Source organism: Cetorhinus maximus, chromosome 10 (genome assembly GCF_964194155.1).
Source record: "Cetorhinus maximus chromosome 10, sCetMax3.hap1.1, whole genome shotgun sequence".
NCBI lineage: Eukaryota > Metazoa > Chordata > Chondrichthyes > Lamniformes > Cetorhinidae > Cetorhinus > Cetorhinus maximus.
Window position 1 is genome coordinate 50555544 of NC_135888.1, and position 20838 is coordinate 50576381.

The 20838-nt window shown below is 48.7% G+C and overlaps 2 protein-coding genes across 5 annotated transcripts in view; one reads left to right on the forward strand and one right to left on the reverse strand.

The window, feature by feature from the left end:
* The window catches only part of fbxw5 (F-box and WD repeat domain containing 5), a 216255-nt gene that overhangs the window by 145047 nt on the left and 50370 nt on the right, over window positions 1-20838 (reverse strand). For 2 of the 4 annotated variants that reach the window (XM_078550471.1, XM_078550468.1), the window contains exon 1: window positions 1585-1667. The exons of 1 other annotated variant lie outside the window; for it this stretch is intronic. The gene's annotated coding sequence lies outside the window, so the exon portion shown is untranslated. Of the gene's footprint in view, window positions 1-1537; window positions 1559-1584; window positions 1668-20838 lie in introns of those variants that run through there. One more of the 4 variants, XM_078550470.1, reaches the window with a different exon arrangement.
* Window positions 19331-20838, forward strand: part of c8g (complement component 8, gamma polypeptide) — a 43259-nt gene continuing 41751 nt past the window's right edge. Inside the window, exon 1 of the mRNA XM_078550473.1 lies at window positions 19331-19444. The gene's annotated coding sequence lies outside the window, so the exon portion shown is untranslated. The remainder of the gene's footprint in view (window positions 19445-20838) is intronic.

A 20838-nucleotide genomic window follows, 5' to 3' on the forward strand; every position in this document is an offset into this window, starting at 1 on the left:
AGTGTTATACAGTGACAGACCTGGCTCCAGTCCTGTGCCCCAGTGTTATACAGTGACAGACCTGTCTCCAGTCCTGTGCCCCAGTGTTATACAGTGACAGACCTGTCCCCAGTCCTAGACCCCAGTGTTATACAGTGACAGACCCGTCTCCAGTCCTGTACCCCAGTGTTATACAGTGACAGACCTGTCTCCAGTCCTGTACCCCAGTGTTATACAGTGACAGACCTGTCTCCAGTCCTGTGCCCCAGTGTTATACAGTGACAGACCTGTCTCCAGTCCTGTACCCCAGTGTTATACAGTGACAGACCTGTCTCCAGTCCTAGACCCCAGTGTTATACAGTGACAGACCTGTCTCCAGTCCTGTACCCCAGTGTTATACAGTGACAGACCTGTCTCCAGTCCTGTGCCCCAGTGTTATACAGTGACAGACCTGTCTCCAGTCCTGTGCCCCAGTGTTATACAGTGACAGACCTGTCCCCAGTCCTAGACCCCAGTGTTATACAGTGACAGACCCGTCTCCAGTCCTGTACCCCAGTGTTATACAGTGACAGACCTGTCTCCAGTCCTGTACCCCAGTGTTATACAGTGACAGACCTGTCTCCAGTCCTGTGCCCCAGTGTTATACAGTGACAGACCTGTCTCCAGTCCTGTGCCCCAGTGTTATACAGAGACAGACCTGTCTCCAGTCCTGTGCCCCAGTGTTATACAGTGACAGACCTGTCCCCAGTCCTAGACCCCAGTGTTATACAGAGACAGACCTGTCTCCAGTCCTGTGCCCCAGTGTTATACAGTGACAGACCTGTCCCCAGTCCTAGACCCCAGTGTTATACAGTGACAGACCTGTCCCCAGTCCTAGACACCAGTGTTATACAGTGACAGACCCGTCTCCAGTCCTGTACCCCAGTGTTATACAGTGACAGACCTGTCTCCAGTCCTGTACCCCAGTGTTATACAGTGACAGACCTGTCTCCAGTCCTGTACCCCAGTGTTATACAGTGACAGACCTGTCTCCAGTCCTGTGCCCCAGTGTTATACAGTGACAGACCTGTCTCCAGTCCTAGACCCCAGTGTTATACAGTGACAGACCTGTCTCCAGTCCTGTACCCCAGTGTTATACAGTGACAGACCTGTCTCCAGTCCTGTGCCCCAGTGTTATACAGTGACAGACCTGTCTCCAGTCCTGTACCCCAGTGTTATACAGTGACAGACCTGTCTCCAGTCCTAGACCCCAGTGTTATACAGTGACAGACCTGTCTCCAGTCCTGTACCCCAGTGTTATACAGTGACAGACCTGTCTCCAGCCCTGTACCCCAGTGTTATACAGTGACAGACCTGTCTCCAGTCCTGTACCCCAGTGTTATACAGTGACAGACCTGGCTCCAGTCCTGTACCCCAGTGTTATACAGTGACAGACCTGTCTCCAGTCCTGTGCCCCAGTGTTATACAGTGACAGACCTGTCTCCAGTCCTAGACCCCAGTTTTATACAGTGACAGACCTGTCTCCAGTCCTGTACCCCAGTGTTATACAGTGACAGACCTGTCTCCAGTCCTGTGCCTGGGGATTTTGTATTTCTTAGGCCTCACCTGCCACCGGTTGTTCTGCTGAGCGCCGAGCGATGGATTGACGGGCCGAGTTGCCGCTCGCCGTCGGATCGATGTTTCCCGGGAGGCCGCGCGGTTGATTTTGTGTTTCTCGTTGTGAGGAAAGACTCGTAAAGCGGGCGGGTGGCTTTGTAAATCTCTTGATTCATGTTTCGCTTCGAATCGGTTTGATCGGCCACATCTGTCCTAAAGTTCGATATCTAGCGGTAAAACTCATAACTGACACTCAGTGGGAGCGCTGCGCTGTCGGAAAGTCACTATTGAGGGAGTGCTACACTGTTGGAGGGTTAGTGCTGAGGGAGCGCGGCACTGTCGGAGCGTCGGTACTGAGAGACGGCTGCTTCTCGTAGAGTCACTACTGAGGTAGTGCTGCACTGTCGGAGGGTCAGCACTGAGGGAGTGCTGCACTGTCGGAGGGTCACTACTGAGGGAGTGCTGCACTGTCGGAGGGTCAGCACTGAGGGAGCGCTGCACTGCCAAGGGTCGGTACTGAGGGAGCGCCCCACTGTCGGAGCGTCGGTACTGAGGGAGCGCGGCACTGTCGGAGCGTCGGTACTGAGGGAGCGCCCCACTGTCGGAGCGTCGGTACTGAGGGAGCGCGGCACTGTCGGAGCGTCGGTACTCAGGGAGCGCTGCACTGTCGGAGCGTCGGTACTGAGGGAGCGCGGCACTGTCGGAGCGTCGGTACTGAGGGAGCGCGGCACTGTCGGAGCGTCGGTACTGAGGGAGCGCTGCACTGTCGGAGGGTCGGTACTGAGGGAGCGCGGCACTGTCGGAGAGTCACTACTGAGGGAGCACTGCACTGTCGGAGAGTCACTACTGAGGGAGCGCGGCACTGTCGGAGAGTCGGTACTGAGGGAGCGCTGCACTGTCGGAGAGTCACTACTGAGGGAGCGCTGCACTGTCGGAGAGTCACTACTGAGGGAGCGCGGCACTGTCGGAGAGTCGGTACTGAGGGAGCGCGGCACTGTCGGAGAGTCACTACTGAGGGAGCACTGCACTGTCGGAGAGTCACTACTGAGGGAGCGCGGCACTGTCGGAGAGTCGGTACTGAGGGAGCGCTGCACTGTCGGAGAGTCACTACTGAGGGTGCGCTGCACTGTCGGAGAGTCACTACTGAGGGAGCGCGGCACTGTCGGAGCGTCGGTACTGAGGGAGCGCTGCACTGTCGGAGCGTCGGTACTGAGGGAGCGCGGCACTGTCGGAGCGTCGGTACTGAGGGAGCGCGGCACTGTCGGAGCGTCGGTACTGAGGGAGCGCGGCACTGTCGGAGCGTCGGTACTGAGGGAGCGCGGCACTGTCGGAGCGTCGGTACTGAGGGAGCGCGGCACTGTCGGAGCGTCGGTACTGAGGGAGCGCGGCACTGTCGGAGCGTCGGTACTGAGGGAGCGCGGCACTGTCGGAGCGTCGGTACTGAGGGAGCGCGGCACTGTCGGAGCGTCGGTACTGAGGGAGCGCGGCACTGTCGGAGCGTCGGTACTGAGGGAGCGCTGCACTGTCGGAGCGTCGGTACTGAGGGAGCGCTGCACTGTCGGAGCGTCGGTACTGAGGGAGCGCGGCACTGTCGGAGCGTCGGTACTGAGGGAGCGCGGCACTGTCGGAGCGTCGGTACTGAGGGAGCGCGGCACTGTCGGAGCGTCGGTACTGAGGGAGCGCTGCACTGTCGGAGGGTCGGTACTGAGGGAGCGCGGCACTGTCGGAGAGTCACTACTGAGGGAGCACTGCACTGTCGGAGAGTCACTACTGAGGGAGCGCGGCACTGTCGGAGAGTCGGTACTGAGGGAGCGCTGCACTGTCGGAGAGTCACTACTGAGGGAGCGCTGCACTGTCGGAGAGTCACTACTGAGGGAGCGCGGCACTGTCGGAGAGTCGGTACTGAGGGAGCGCGGCACTGTCGGAGAGTCACTACTGAGGGAGCACTGCACTGTCGGAGAGTCACTACTGAGGGAGCGCGGCACTGTCGGAGAGTCGGTACTGAGGGAGCGCTGCACTGTCGGAGAGTCACTACTGAGGGTGCGCTGCACTGTCGGAGAGTCACTACTGAGGGAGCGCGGCACTGTCGGAGCGTCGGTACTGAGGGAGCGCTGCACTGTCGGAGCGTCGGTACTGAGGGAGCGCGGCACTGTCGGAGCGTCGGTACTGAGGGAGCGCGGCACTGTCGGAGCGTCGGTACTGAGGGAGCGCGGCACTGTCGGAGCGTCGGTACTGAGGGAGCGCGGCACTGTCGGAGCGTCGGTACTGAGGGAGCGCGGCACTGTCGGAGCGTCGGTACTGAGGGAGCGCGGCACTGTCGGAGCGTCGGTACTGAGGGAGCGCGGCACTGTCGGAGCGTCGGTACTGAGGGAGCGCGGCACTGTCGGAGCGTCGGTACTGAGGGAGCGCTGCACTGTCGGAGCGTCGGTACTGAGGGAGCGCGGCACTGTCGGAGCGTCGGTACTGAGGGAGCGCTGCACTGTCGGAGCGTCGGTACTGAGGGAGCGCTGCACTGTCGGAGCGTCGGTACTGAGGGAGCGCGGCACTGTCGGAGAGTCACTACTGAGGGAGCGCTGCACTGTCGGAGAGTCACTACTGAGGGAGCGCGGCACTGTCGGAGAGTCGGTACTGAGGGAGTGCTGCACGGCCAAGGATCGGTACTGAGGGAGCGCCCCACTATCGGAGGGTCGGTACTGAGGGAGCGCGGCACTGTCGGAGAGTCACTACTGAGGGAGCACTGCACTGTCGGAGAGTCACTACTGAGGGAGCGCGGCACTGTCGGAGAGTCGGTACTGAGGGAGCGCTGCACTGTCGGAGAGTCACTACTGAGGGTGCGCTGCACTGTCGGAGAGTCACTACTGAGGGAGCGCGGCACTGTCGGAGAGTCGGTACTGAGGGAGCGCGGCACTGTCGGAGAGTCACTACTGAGGGAGCGCAGCACTGTCGGAGAGTCGGTACTGAGGGAGCGCGGCACTGTCGGAGCGTCGGTACTGAGGGAGCGCGGCACTGTCGGAGCGTCGGTACTGAGGGAGCGCTGCACTGTCGGAGCGTCGGTACTGAGGGAGCGCTGCACTGTCGGAGCGTCGGTACTGAGGGAGCGCTGCACTGTCGGAGCGTCGGTACTGAGGGAGCGCGGCACTGTCGGAGAGTCACTACTGAGGGAGCGCTGCACTGTCGGAGAGTCACTACTGAGGGAGCGCGGCACTGTCGGAGAGTCGGTACTGAGGGAGTGCTGCACGGCCAAGGATCGGTACTGAGGGAGCGCCCCACTATCGGAGGGTCGGTACTGAGGGAGCGCGGCACTGTCGGAGAGTCACTACTGAGGGAGCGCTGCACTGTCGGAGAGTCACTACTGAGGGAGCGCGGCACTGTCGGAGAGTCGGTACTGAGGGAGCGCTGCACTGTCGGAGAGTCACTACTGAGGGTGCGCTGCACTGTCGGAGAGTCACTACTGAGGGAGCGCGGCACTGTCGGAGAGTCGGTACTGAGGGAGCGCGGCACTGTCGGAGAGTCACTACTGAGGGAGCGCGGCACTGTCGGAGAGTCGGTACTGAGGGAGCGCGGCACTGTCGGAGAGTCACTACTGAGGGAGTGCTGCACGGCCAAGGATCGGTACTGAGGGAGCGCCCCACTATCGGAGGGTCGGTACTGAGGGAGCGAGGCACTGTCGGAGGGTCAGTACTGAGGGAGCGCGGCACTGTCGGAGGGTCAGTACTGAGGGTGCGCGGTACTGTCGGAGGGTCAGATGCACCTTTGCACTGAGGATCCCCTCCATCCTGTTCATGGCAGTACCGTGGTGCAAAGTGGAATGGATTGAGAACAGATTTAGCAAATCTGAACTGGGTATCCATGAGGCGCAGTGGGCCATCAGCAGCAGCAGAATTGTACTCAGCCACAATCTGTAACCTCATGACCTGGCATATCCCCCACTCTCCTGGGTAATCAACCCTGGCTGTATTAAGAATGCACGAGGATATTGCCGGGAGCAGCACCAGGCTAAGCCATCCCACAACCAATGGATCAGACCTAAGCTCTGCAGTCCTGCCACATCCACTCGTGGTGGACAATTAAATAATGCTGTAAGGAGACTTCATGAACATCCCCATCCTTGATGGCAGGGGAGCCCAACATGTGAGTGCAACATACAAGGTTGTACCATTTGTAACCATCTTCTGCCAGAAGTGCTGAGTGGATAATCCATCTTGGCCTCCTCCTGAGGACCCCAGCATCACAGAAACCAGGCTTCAACTAATTTGATTCACTCCACATATGAAGGAGTTGCTCAGTCCATTAGATTCAGCTATCTGTGTGGTAAATGGTGTCCAATCCTCTGGTGTAGTTCCCCTCCCTTTCAAAACCAGCATCATCACCCCACGCCTCTGAAAACCCATCCTTGAAACCTCTGTGCTTGCAAATACCATGCCGTTTTCTTATCCATCCAGCCGGAGAACGATCTGCAATGGCTTCTCTTCCTGCTCCCACAATGTTACTTCTCGTATTTCCCATGCTTCCATCCATAGCTCCCTTCCATTTTCACCTAAATGCTGTCCCCTGGTGACAGTATCTGAAGTCATGAGCTCAGGTTCAATGTGTACACTGACGACTCCCTGTTCTACCTCAGAGGCACCTGTTTTAACAATTCCACTGGATCCAGTTCTGTATGAGTCACTGTTTGCTCCAGTTCAACATTGAGAAGACTGGACCAATTGTCTTCCTCCTTGTAATGAAGCTGATCCTCTAACCACCAACTGCCCCCTCCACTGACTGTCTCAGGCTCAGCCTGACTGTACAGTCTCGGAGTCCTTGACCCCATGTTGAAAATACAACCCTATACCATCTTTGTCATTAAGCTCGCCCATTTCCACCTCTGTAGCATCATTTGTTTTCATACCTCTCTCAGCTCATCTGATGCTGAAACCCATATCCATGGCTTTGTTAACTCTAGACTTGACTATCCCAATCACTCCCGGCCAGCCTCCCACATTCCATCCTTCGTAAACTTGAACTCATCCAAAATTTAGCTGCCGATATCCCAACTTGCAAAAAATCCCATTTGCCCATCATCCCTGCGCTCACTGGTCGATATTGCCCCTGACCCAGCAGCACCCCCATTTAAAATTCTTACCGTAATGTTTAAATCCCTTTGTGATTTTGCTCCTTCCTATCTCTGTAATCTCTTCCCACAGCTCTCTGAGATATCTGGTGCTCCTCTAATTTCCAACCTTTTGAGCATCCTTGGATTTCTTCACTTCACCAATGATGGCCATGCATTCAGTCACTGAGACCCTGAGCTCTGGAATTCCCTCTCTACACCTTTCCTCCTCTCTATCTCGCTTTCCTCTTTTTAAGATGACCCTTAAAACCTTCCCTTTTGACCAAGCTATCCCCTTATGTGGTTTGGTGTCATATTTTGTCTGACAATGTTACTGTGAAATGCCTTGGGATGCTTTGCTACCTCAAAGGCACTCTGTAAATACAAGTTATTGTTGTTAGTGCCAGAAAATGGCCACAAAAGATTATTGTAAAAACCCAACTGATTCACTCATGCCCATTTGCGCTGATTGTTGGATGTTACAGGAAAAGCCTGTTGGATTTATTGAGGCACGTAAAAAGAGCCAAGCTGAGAACCTAGCAGACAACTCCCTGTAAACGCACTGCTCTGAGTGCAGGTGAGTCTAGCAAAGTCCCTGAGAGTTACACAGATTTAGTGTCAGAAAGAAAGGTGTCCCCATTTTCCCAGAGAGAAGTGAGTAAGCCCACAGTCACACTGAGGGATACTGGGGCCAGCGAATCTCTGCTGCTGGGAAGAGGCATGATCTTAGCACCAGAGAATGCAGTAAGTGCTGGTTGGTGGTATTGAGGGAGGGTACATGTCCATACCTTTATACCAGGTGCACCTGTAGAGTGCCTTTTTTCAGGACCAGTGATTGTGGGAGTTCTCCCCAGTTTCCCTGTGGATGGGGTTGACCTCCTCAGCAATGACCTGGTGGGATCAAAGATGGTAGCAACCCCAGTAGTTTTAGAGAGGCTGAGCAAGTTCAGGGAGACAGAGCAGCTGCAGGAGAAAGACCCCGGCATTTTCCCTGACTGCGTAATGACCCAGTCTATGGCCTAACAAGCTCCGTCAGAGGAACCTGAACTGACACTGCAAACGGATGACCCTACAGCCTCGTTATCCAAAATCTTTTCGGGAGCCCTCAGGAAGTAATGAGCCGGTCTTCCTTGGTTATGGCTCAGCAAGCCGACCCCATGTTAGAAAAGTTAGCACAGACTGCCCAAACTGAAGCTGAAGCAGGCGGAGTCCCAGGTGCTACTATTTAAAAAATGAGGTACTGAGACCTACCGAGAGGAAATTTTGACGATAGCCTACGAAATCCCAATGGCTGAACGTGTCGATATATGAAAAACCCAAGCCCGCATCAGCCAGCATTTTTACTGGCCACACCTTGACAAATTTTAGGTGAAGCTCTGTAAAATTTGCCACACCTATCAGGTAGAGGGGAAACGACGGCCTGCAATTAAACCTATTCCCATACCCGCCTTTGGGGAACCCTTTAGCAAGGTGCTAGTGGCTTGTTTGGGACTCCTGCTGAAAACAAAAGGGTGCCCCCAATATATCCTTATTGTTATGGATGTGGCTACCAATTCTCAGAGGCCATTCCCTTGAGAACTATCTCTGTCCGGGTATTAGTGGAGGAATTAACACAATTCTTTACCCGACATGGGCTGCCCCAGCGAGATCCAGTCAGATCAGGGCTCAAATTTTATGTCCAGAATATTCCAGGAAGTCATGGGTTAACTAGGAGTTGTATTATAAGGGTCCAGCACATAAAGGATTCATGTGGGATTGACTACAGGACCATCCTCACAGCGATGTAAGAGAACACATGACCTGCACCTAGGAGTAGTGTACACACAGTGTAGTGTTGGACAGAGCTGTGTGTAGAAGCAAGCATGGAGACAGCATGGACCTTTACTGTACTTATGTATATAGTTTCTAGTAGTTAATAAATACTCGCTGTTGAACTACCTAAGACTACAACTACCTTAATAAGACCAACCAAACGACACCCAAAACCTTACAACAGGATGAACCCAGCTAAAGTCCTAAGCATATCACCCACAGTGACAAGGGGCTTCAGAACCGTGCCAACTGACCCTAAAAACAATGATCAGGACATACCGCTACAAGTACCGCCATGACTGGGATAAAGGACTGGGTTTTCTCACCCAATGAGTCCACTAGGTTTACTCCTTTTGAGTTAGTTTACAGACACCAAGTGAGAGGTATTCAAAACTAACCAAGGAGAACAGAAGAAAGAGGTCTCCATATCAGACTATATATATGTGAGTGGCTCACAAGAGGCTGTGATGTGGCTCAGGAGCACCTAAAAACCTCCCAAACAGCTATGAAAAAGCAGGCAGGCAAACATGCCAAGGTCCAAACCCTTCAGCCGGGAGACTATGTGCCGGTGCTTCTACCGGCACAGGGTCAACCCCTGAAAGCCTAGTTCAGCGGCCCACACAGGGTAGCAAAGAAGATTGGGGAGGCAAACTATTTAATTGACACCCCAGACCACAGGAAAAAGCAAAGACTATGTCATATCAACATGTTAAAGCAGTACCACAGCCGGGAAGGGGGCAAGCAGGTAGCGGTCTGTCAGATAGCAGAAGAACTGGAGGATGAAAGGGACAGTGAGGACGAACTAGAGGGAGGGCTGGCCAAGGCCCAAATTGAACCCCCTAGAGCTCAGTTAGAATCATGGAGCTCTTATAGAAACTAGACACCATATTCACCCGTTTAACTGCAGAACAAAGCAGAGACCTGGCAAAGCTGCTCACCACATTGAACAACATCTATTGAGACAAGCCAGACATCACCCCTTCAGCTCTACATGATGTGGATGTGGGAGAGACCCCTCACATTAAGCAGAATCCCCACCTTTTCAGTCCAGAAAAAATGACCCAGGTTCGTAAGAAAATTAGATATTTGTTGGAGCAGAAACTAAGCAAGCCCAGTGACAGCAGCTGGAGTTCCCCACTTGTACTCGGAGCCGGATGGCTCCACAAGGCTCTGCATTGATTACCAAAAGATTAATGAGGTGACCAAAGCTAACTCCTACCCAATCCCCCACCTGGAATACTGCAGAGACAGAGTAGGTAATGCAGCCTACATCACTAAGATAGACTTATTAAAGGGACACTGGCAGGTTCCTTTGGCCAGTGGAGCGAAAGAAATCTTCACCTTCGTGACTCCAGTGTTGAGTCATGTCATTTGGACTCAGAAATGCCCCAGCCACCTTCCAAAGGCTGATGAACCAGGTAGTATCGGGCCTACCCAACCGTGTAGTGTACCTAGATGGCCTCCTACTGTACAGTGACACCTGGGAAAGCCACCTAGAACAATTGGAAGCCCTTTTCCAAAGATTACAGTCTGCTGACCTAGTGGTCAACCTCACAAAAATAAAGTTTGCTAAGGCTCAAGTGACCTACCTAGGGCATGTGCTGGGTCAAGGACAACTACTACCTGGAGCTGTAAAGATACACGCAGTAGCGAATTTTCCCACCCCCTCAGCAAAATGGGAAATAATGAGATTTTCAGGGACGGGTATGTTCTACCACAAGTTCGTCCCAAACTTGAGCACTATAGCCGCCCCACTAAGAGACTACAGAAAAAAGCAAAGATAGAGCGGACAGAGAGATGCCAAACAACTTTCAAGAACCTGAAATCTATTTTAGTACACACACCAGTGCTAGCAGTTCCAGACTTCATTTAAAGTAGCCATCGATGCTAGTGACCTCGGAATAGGGGCTGCCCTGCTCCAGGAGGATCAATCAGGCATAGGGAGACCATTCGGGTATTTCTCCAAGGAACTGAACAAACACCAGAAATGATACACACTGTGGAGAAAGAAACCTTAGGATTATTACTGGCTTTCAAACACTCTGAGATATATGTTGGAACTGGCTACAGAGAGACCACAGTCTATACGGATCACAATCCCTATAAAAAATAATTATAATAAAGTGTAAAGAGTGGGGATACTGGAGTAATTAATTAATACATTTATTAAAATATGATAGCAATGGCAGGACGGGTGATGTGTTGCTGCTGCAGCATGCGGAGGCTGCTGGACACCAAGATGATCCAGAGCGATCACATCTGTAGTGTGTTTGCAGCTCAAGGAACTTCAGATCCGAGTTAAGGAGCTGGAGTCCGAGCTGCAGATGTTGTGCCACATCAGGGAAGGGGAAAGTTACCTGGACACTGCTCCAGGATGCGGTCACACCCCTCAGATTAGGTCATTCAAATTTGGTCTGTGATCAGAGACAGGAGGGTGTGACTGCAGGTGAAGCAGGTTTCGGGACCCGGAGGTAGTGTTTGAGGAGCCTCAGCCCCTGTAACTGTCCAACAGTTACAAGGTTCTTGCAAGCTGTGTGGATGAGAGCAGGGACTGCAGGGAGGATGAGCAAACTGATCACGGCACCGTGGTACAGGAAGCCATTCAAGTGGGGGGAGGAAATATGAACGTAGTAGTGGTAGAGGACAGTATAATTAGGGGGATAGATACTGTCCTCTGCAGCCTTGACCATGAGTCCTAAAGGCTGTGTTGCCTGCCCGGTGCCAGGGTTAAGGGCATCTCCTCAGGGCTGGAGAGGAACTTGGAGTGGGAGGGGAGGGATCCAGTAGTCGTTGTCCATGTTGGTACCAACGACATTGATAGGACTAGAAAGGAGTTTCTGCTGAAAGAATTTGAACAGTTAGGAGCTAAGTTAAAAAGCTGAACCTCCAATGTAATAATCTCGGGATTACTACCTGAGCCACGGGCAAACTGGCATAGGGTAAATAAAGTCAAGGAGTTAAAAACGTAGCTCAGAGATTGGTGTGGGCAAAATGGGTTTCAGTTAGTGGGGCACTGGCACCAGCACTGGGGTAGAAGGGAGCTGTTCTGGAGGGACAGGCTTCACTTGAACTGCTGGGACCAGTGTCCTGGTGAATCAAATAACTAGGGCTGTAGAGAGGCTTTAAAATAAATAAAGGGGGGGAGGGAGGGTTCTGGAAAGAGGATACATAGGCTTATAAAGCAAAAGGATAGGGCAGCTATTTAGGTAATGATACGCAGAGTGTGACAGGAAGAGACAGAATGTACAAACATTAAAAAAACAGCAGTAAATAGGGTCAAAAGGGGAAAAAATGGTAAAAAGACAAAATTAATGGTTCTTAAATGCACGTAGTATTTGGAACAAAATAAATGAATTAGCAGCACAAATAGAAGTTAATGGGTATGATCTTCTAGCCATTATGGAGATGTGGTCACAAATGAGATCAAAGCTGGGAACTAAATATTCAGAGATATGTGACTTTTCAAAAGGACAGGCAGGAAGGAACGGGTGGTGGGGTAGCTTTGTTAGTACGAGATGGAATAAGTACGATAGCAAAAAAGGATCTTGGATCGGAAGATGTAGAATCCATATGGGTGGAGGTAAGAAATAACAAGGGAAAGAAGACACTGGTGGGAGTAGTCTATAGGCTCCCTGACAGTAGCTATACTGTAGAACAGAGAATAAATCAGGAGATAATGAGGTCATGTAAAAAAGGCAGTGCATTAATCATGGGTGACTTTAATCTTCATGTAGATTGCAAAAATCAAATTGGCAGAGGTAGACACGAGCAAGAATTCATGGAGTGTATTCAGGACAGTTTCTTAGAACAATATGTTGTGAATCCAACCAGGGATCAGGCTGTTTTGGATCTGGTAATGTATAATGAGGCAAGTTTAATAATTGATCTCAGAGTAAAGGATCCCCTAGGAAACAGTGACCATAATATGGTTGAATTTAGCATTCAGTTTGAGAATGAGAAACTTGGGTCAGAAACAACTGTGCTAAACTTAAATAAGTATAACTACAATGGACTGAGGGCAAAGTTGGCTGGAGTGGACTGGAAAAGTAGTTTAGCAGAAATGATGGTTGATGGACAATGGCAGATGTTTAAGAAAATAGTTCACAACTCTCAATAAAGATATACCCCAGTGAGGAAGAAGGATTCGAGGAAGGGGATAAATCAACCATGGTTAACCAAGGAAGTTAAGGACAGTATCAAATTGAAAGAGAAAACATACAATGTGGCAAAGATTAGCGGGAAGCCAGAGGATTGGGAAAATTTTAAAAACCAACAAAAGACGACCAAAAAAATAATAAAGAGGGAGAAAATAAACTTTGAGGGTAAACTAGCAAGTAATATAAAAACGGACAGTAAGAGCTTCTTTAAATATATGAAAAGGAAGAGAGAGACATAGGCCCCTTAGAGAATGAAGCTGGGGAAATAATAATGGGGAATCAGGAAATGGCAGAGGAGTTGAATACATACTTTGTATCAGTCTTCACAGTAGAAGATACTAATAGCATTCCAAAAATACTAAATAATCAAGGGGCAAAAGGGAGAAAGAAATAAATACAATAATTATCACTAGAGAAAAAGTGCTAGGGAAACTAATGGGGCTAAAGGCCGATAAGTCCCCTGGACCTGATGTGTTGCATCCTAGGATATTAAAGGAAGTAGCTACAGAGATAGTGGATGCACTGGTAGTAACCTCCTGAGAATCCTTGGATCCTGGAAAAGTCCCAGAGAATTGGAGGACGGCCAATGTAATACCCTTATTCAAAAAGTGAGGGAGACAAAAAACGGGTAACTAATAGGCCAGTTAGCTTAACATCTGTCATTGGGGAAATGTTGGAGCCTATTATAAAGGATGTAATAGCAGAGCTTTTAGAAGTACATAATCTAATCAAGTAGAGTCATGAAGGGGAAATCATGCCTAACAAATTTATTAGAATTCTTTGAGGAGGTAACAAGCAGAATAGATAGAGGGGAACCAGTAGACATAATATATTTGGATTTCCAAAAGGCATTCGATAAGGTACCTGACATAAGGCTATTTAATAAGATAAGAGCCCATGGAGTTGGGGGTAATATATAAGCATGGTTAAAGAATTGGCTAATAAACAGAAGAAGTTGGGATAAGGGGGGCATTTTTGGGATGGCAACCTGTAACTAAAGGAGTGCCACAGGGATCAGTGCTGGGGGCTCAATTATTTACAATGTATATCAATGACTTAGATGAGGGAAGTGAATGTACTATCGCCAAGTTTGTGGATGACACAAAAATAGGTAGGATGTCAAATGGTGAGGATGACACAAGGAGGGATATAGAGAGGTTAAGTGAATGGGCAAAAACTTGGCAGATGGAAGATGATCTGAGAAAATTTGAGGTTATGCACTTTGGCAGAAACAATAGAGGATATGAATATTATTTAAATGGAGAAAGACTGCAGAAGGCTGCAGCACAGGGGAATTTGGGAGTCCTTGTGCACAAATCTCAAAAAAGCTAACAAACAAGTTCATCAGGTAATAGGTAAGGCAAATGGAATGTTGGCCCTTATTTCAAAGGGAATGGAGCATAAAAATAGGAAAGTCTTGCTAAAACTATACAAGGCACTGGTTAGACCACACCTAGAATACTGTGAACAGTTTTGTTCCCCTCATCTAAGGAAAGATATACTGACATTGGAGGCAGTCCAGAGAAGGTTCACTAGGTTGTTACCGGTATGGAGGGATTCTCTTATGAGGAGAGGTTGAGTCGGTTGGGCTTGTACTCATTGGAGTTTAGAAGAATGAGAGGTGACCTTATTGAAACATATGAGATTCTTAGGGGGCTTGACAGGGTAGATGCTGAGAGGTTGTTTCCCTTTGTGAGAGAGTCTAGGACCAGAGGGCATAATCTCAGAGTAAGGGGCGCACATTTAAAACAGACATAAGGAGGAATTTCTTCTCCCAGAGAGTAGTCAATCTATGGAATTCTTTACTCCAGAGGGCTGTAGGGGCTGGGTTGTTAAGTATATTCAAGGCTGAGATAGACAGATTTTTAATCAGTAAGGGGATCAAGGGTTATGGGGAAAAGGCAGGAAAGTGGAGTTGAGGATTATCAGATCAGCCATGATCTCATTGAATGGCGGAGCAGGCTCGATGGGCCGAATGGCCTACTTCTGCTCCCACATCTTATGGTTTTATGGACCTCTGTGGAGAAATTCTAAACCCAAAATATGAGACTATTTTGTTGGAGTTTGGTTGCTCCAACCCTATCGCTTAAAGATTACCCACATTGCAGGAAAAAACAATGTGATTCTGGATTCCTTGTCCAGAGCTTAAAATACACAGAGGAACGACAACCAGAACATAGACAGCACAACCAACAGAGGAAAGGAGAAGATCTAAGTGTTGTGAATGAATGTGTATGTATGTTTTTTGCTTTTTTTATTGTGCCTTTTCCAAGTCCCGTAATGAAATGAGAATGAATCTAATTTCATTCTGCATGGTAGCAGTGTTATGAGGGCGTCCTTTTTCAATATAAGGGCCCGTAACTTGCTCACTCCCTAGCGTTGGATTTGGGGGGGGCACCCCAAAGATGTGCTGGGGAATCCCTCTGGTAAGTTCCCAGGTAAGGGTTTGCATGGTAATTGCCCAGAAGTGTTAACTTCCTCTGGATACTGGATGCTGCGCTGGGAACCATCCGAAAATGCTATTTAAATCGCAAACTTCGCTGGCTCTGCTGGGGTTATACCAATAGTTACCCAGAAAAAGGGAGATGAATTAAAACCTCTTGTAACATTTGGGTAACTATTGTAAGGAACCAGACCAACCACCCGGGACTACCACCACCCCCCACCCCCCCCCCCCCCCCCCACCTGCCCCCACATCCCCCTGACATCCAACAACCCCACCTTCCCACCCCGATCTCCCCGCTCCCTCGACCTTGGAGCTCGACCACCCCCTGACCCCGATCCCCCACCAACTCGGACCGACCCCCCACCCAGACCTTGAACTCCCCAACCTCCGAACACCCCCACCTACCCCCGACCTCTGGACCCCCGCCCAACCTCCTGACCTGACCCGACCCCGGACCCCCCCCCCCCCCCCGAACCCCAACCCCGGGCACCCCCACCGACCCTACCCCAGACCCCGCATCCCCACCTCAATTTGACCCCGGACCACCCTCCCGACCCGACCCAGCCTCAGACTCTCCCCACCCCCCCTTCCGACCTCTGATCCCCCTGAGCCTTCGATCCACCTCCAACCTCCAATCCCTCACCCTGGCCTCTGGACCTCCACCTAACCTCCCAATCTGACCCGACCCCAGACCACCCCCGACCCGACCCACCCCGACTTGACCCCGGACCACCCTGCAGACCCAACCCAACCTGACCTTGCCTCGGACCCTATACAGACAGCTGTGTTTTTTTCAAAAAGAAACGGCCCAGTCGGGCTGAGCTGCTACAAAACACAATTTCACATTCCACAAAGCTGGAATGAAGAAAGACAATCAACCGCCGGGGGAGCGTGAAAGACCCCATCTCCTGACTATTCAAATCACATCGAGACTTTACAAATGTTTCTGAGATGAGACATCAAAATTCAATGATCTGTTCTGAAACAATAACTGCAGCAGATTTGAACTAATCAAGCCCCTCTGGAATATACAACCAGCAAGGCATTTCAAGGGAATCCCTGTCAAGCAGGAGAGAAGAAGAAGTGAAAAGGACAATGCTGTACTGAAACAGGCTGTTGGAGCCGTGTGCCTTTTCTCTCTCTCTCCAAATGTGCTGTGTCCAGTTGTAAAGTGACCAACCTGAGAAGGAAACGACTGCGAACCGAGATCTTTTAAAACATGCAAATCTGCTCCATACAGCTGCGTCCATGAGAACAGCTAAGATAAACGGCCACAACATTGAATCACTGCATCGAGACCAATCAAGGAACAGCTAACCCTAAACTCAATTTTTTTCTTTCATGGGCTATAAAATCCTTCCAAGTCTATTCCACTTACTCTGCCATCTGTACTTGTGTGTGTGTGGGCCCAGTTCGATTGTGTGTGACCCTATGAATGGTGTCGCAATTTTCTTATTTTTGTTTAGCTTGGGAATAGTTTCAATAAACTTACCTTGCCCTTTGATTAACTTAAGAAAACCCATCTGAGTAATTCTCTACAACCTCAACACGTAACTAGGGCGACACTCAGAGAGTTGGCAAAGCACATCCTCTCTCAATTCTTAAAAACAAGACAAACCCTGTCATGGTCCAATGAGGAGTGGGAGAATAGGGGAGTCATTCCATCCCTCCTCTCCTGGGCATAACACACTTTACATTAATTCAAACAGTATCATGGATGTGATAAATGGACAGCCACTCCCATGAAATGCCTAGGAGCACTTTCAAAGGTTGGAGAGTAACTTGTCATTTATATTGGAACAAGTTTTGTAAAGAAAAAAACAGCCTAAAATGGTGCTTTACAATTATATTTCAAAAGTAATCAGTAAAATGTATTTCACCCAAATCCAACCTTTGCTATCTGACCAGTTTCAAATTTTACTTACATTCTGCAATCATCGTGTAATCATTGTCAGAGCCAATAATATTACCTTATGAAGTAAATTAATGATGCAGCAGTAAGCACCTCTGTCTGACCACCAAATATTTGAGTACATTTTTTTGCCTCTGAGATACCATTTTGCAAAATATTGCACCACACCTCCAATGTGGAAAGGGAATATGTTTTAAATATTTCCTATTGAGTTGATGGTAAACAGAATATTAAACGCTAGGCCAAGTTGGTTGCTAGCCAATTTGACAGTTGCTTAAATAACTCTGATGAAGAATTCTTTTTTATTTTGCTCAAGTTATGACAAATAATTTCCAGTTGCATTCCTGAAAAGTTTCTGTAATATTTTATAAAAATGTACTTTAAGCATACTGGGTTTTAGTTATTTAAAATAGAAAACATCCTGATGGTATTCATTTTCTGACTGATGGGAAAAATGGTGCCAAAACAGCAGATTTTAAATTTTTGTGGTAATGTGATTTAATCTACTTTAATATTTGAAACAATTTGCAAGTTGGATACAAGTGAAACAAAATGACCCTAAAGGATTTAAGCATATAATTAACCCTTAGTCCATGGAGCATTAGTGCATCTGTGCAGAAACGATGGTGCCCAGTGATGTACTCAGTCAGACAGGTCAGGAAACCCTCAGCTCAGTCCTTACTCTATGTTAAATTATCTGAACTGGAACGCTTGGCTAGGGATGTGGCTAGTTCATGGAAACTTAGAAATTGGGCCTCGTCCCATTTCCATCTCTTGATCCATACCCTTGTTGGTTATGGCACTTTGAGTGCATATCCCAGTTTTTCTCAATGTCATGACTGTTTCATCCTCTACCACCCTTTAAGGCAGTGAGTTCCATATTCCTACCAGCCTCTGGGTGAAATAATCTCCCCTTGAATCCCCTCTAAACCTCCTACTTCTAACTCTAAATCCAAGCCACCCAAGGTCCATAACCAGGTGGCATATATCTAGGGTAAGAGGTAATTCTGGAGAACTACTCTTCAATACCACAAGGTTAGTTGTTGGGATTTGATACCTTTGCTGTGTTCAGTGCAAGCAACCATTTTTTAATATCACATGGATTGAATCAAATTGGCTGGACACTAGCACCTGTGATGATGGAGACTTCAGGAGGAGGCTGAGAAGAATGAAGAAAAAAATGAAATAAAAAACTGCATAAAGACATTTGTAAGGGCATCAACCTTGCCTCTCGCACCAATGCACTGGGCTCCACCATCATTGAGGATAGGAATGTTCATGGAGCCTCTCCCTCCTCCTGGTTCTCCATCATCATTCTCAACTGAATGTGGTAGGGCTACAGAGCTCTGCTCTGACCCATCAGTTATGGTACTATTTTAGCTCTATTTACAGCCAGTTGCTTTTGTTTAATATGCAAGCTGCCCTGTGTAGTAACTTTATGAGGTTTGTACCTGCTTCTGGTGCTGCTTTTGTGCCCTTTTCTATTCAGGATTGCTCTCTTAGTTTGATGGTAATGCTAGAGTGAGGGATGTTCCAGACCATAAGGTTACAGACAGTATAGAATTCTGTTTCAGCTGATATCCCACAGAGCTTCATGGGTGTCCAGTTTTGTGGTGCTTCTGCCTCACTTTGCACAATGGAAATGTCAAACTACACAATGAAGGCTCTCCCCACCATGGAGAGGAGACATTGGGGGAACTCTCTACAATACAGTTTGAGATTGAGTGGGATCATTACAGACGATTCAGGTGGTGGGACCTACTGTCCTCCTGAACATCTTTCACTGGGACTACTTCTGCTCACTCCATTTCTGCCCGCTATTTGTAAATAGAGGTTTGGGAAGGTGGGGTGGGGGGAAAAAGAACATAGTCTCAGTTCACTCCCTGCCTTCTATTGCATTTATTGCCACTCCTAGGGTTGCCATGTGGTAGAAAATACCTGAATGGAGAGACATTTTCTTCCTCCAGATGGCCCCAAAGACTTACCTGCCTGTAGTAATTATGGTTTTATTTGTGTGTGATGTACCTTTAAGAGTATTACTTGTTAGAAGAGATCACATGATCTGTAGTAACCAATGGGAGAGTAGCGCAGGCTACCTTAGCACACAGTGTAGAGATAGAGTTGGAGTTGAAAACACACGTGTAGTTGCTGCTGAGTATATAAATAAACTTAATGTTTCCACTTATGAAGTGTCTGCAGTTCAACTCAATTACTAGAAGTACAACTCACCCACCGTACAACAAACTGGTGATGAGGATAAAACAGGATTGAACCGAAGAAATCAAGTTAGAAAGAAATCGGCACTGTACCTAGCAAGCTCCATTAGACTTGAAGAAGTTATCCTCTCTCAAAATGCCACAATTTGGGAGAATTGATCATTTTGAACCAGCCACAGACGACTGGTCTCAACGTTTTTTTCAAGCAAACGAGATTACGGGGGAAGGGAAGAGGTGAGTGATCCTCTTGAGTACTTGTGGGAACAAAACCTATGGTTTGATTCGAAGTTTGACGGTACCCAGTGCCCCAGGTTCGAAGAATTTTGATGAATTGGTGGACCTCGTGAAGGGTCACTTTCAACCCAAACCCTCAGTCATAATGCAGAGGTTCAAGTTTAATTCATGAAATAGAGCCCTGAGTGAGAAAATTGCACGCTACGTGGCAAATTTGAAACATATTGTGAATTCAATACGACTCTGAATGACATGCTCAGAGGTCGTTTAGAGTGTGGTGTGAAAGAGGACACTATTCAGAAAAGATTATTGTCCGAAATGAATCTGGATTTCAAGAAGATACTAGCGATAGTGTTGGCCATGGAAAGCGCTGTAAGAGTGTCAAAAGCAATACAGGGGGAGCAAAATGGCGCCGTCCTCCACATTGGGTGGGAAATCTCAAATGAAAGTGGTGCGAAAAAGCAAGACTCTGCTGAGAAGTAGGAAACAGCCCCCACCAGCTGAAGAATAAAGAAAAATAACTTAGCAGCGAGATCGAAGAATAATTTTAATAGAGGTGGAAACAATCAGCCTTTCAGCGATTAGCAATTTAAAAAAATTGAATGCTACTATTGTCACAGAAATGGGCATATAATGAGGCAATGTAAGGAAAGATTCAAGCAGGTTTGTAAACAAAAGAAAAAGCCCAATGAAATCTACAATGTAGGAGAGCCTGAAAAAACAAATTCTGACATTTACTCGTTGTTTAATCTGAAAGTTGGAAAGACAGAACTAATATTTGTCACAGTGAAAGTAAATGGCAAACCTGTTAGAATGGAAATAGACACAGGAGCTTCCACTACAGTAATTGGGGACCATACTTTTAGATATATGAATAATGGTGAACATCAATTAAGTTTAGAACAAACAGCTGCCAAGCTAAAAACATATATGAGTGAAGACATTCTAGTAAATGGTATAAGCAGAGTAACTGTCCATTATGGAAGCTGAAACTTTCCAGTTGGGATCAAGTGGGCCACCAGAGCTACTTAGAAAGCACGCCACCATCTTCAAGGACAAACTAGGGAAAATCCTGGGTCTGCAGGCCAAGATTCATGTGGACCTGGAAGCAACCCCTCGCTTCATGAAGGCGAGACCGGTGCCATATGCCCTGCGAGAAAAAGTCAGCACTGAGCTGAACAGGCTAGAGAAACTGGCAGCTATACAACCTGTTCAGTTTTCAGAATGGGCAGCACCCATAATCCCCGTCCTTAAACCCGACCAAAACGTCCGAATTTGTGGGGACGACAAACTGACGGTTAACAAAAGTAGCCAAGCTGGATAGGCACCCCATTCCAAAAATCGAAGACCTGTATGCCAAGCTGGCAGGAGGGACAACGTACACAAAGCTTGAC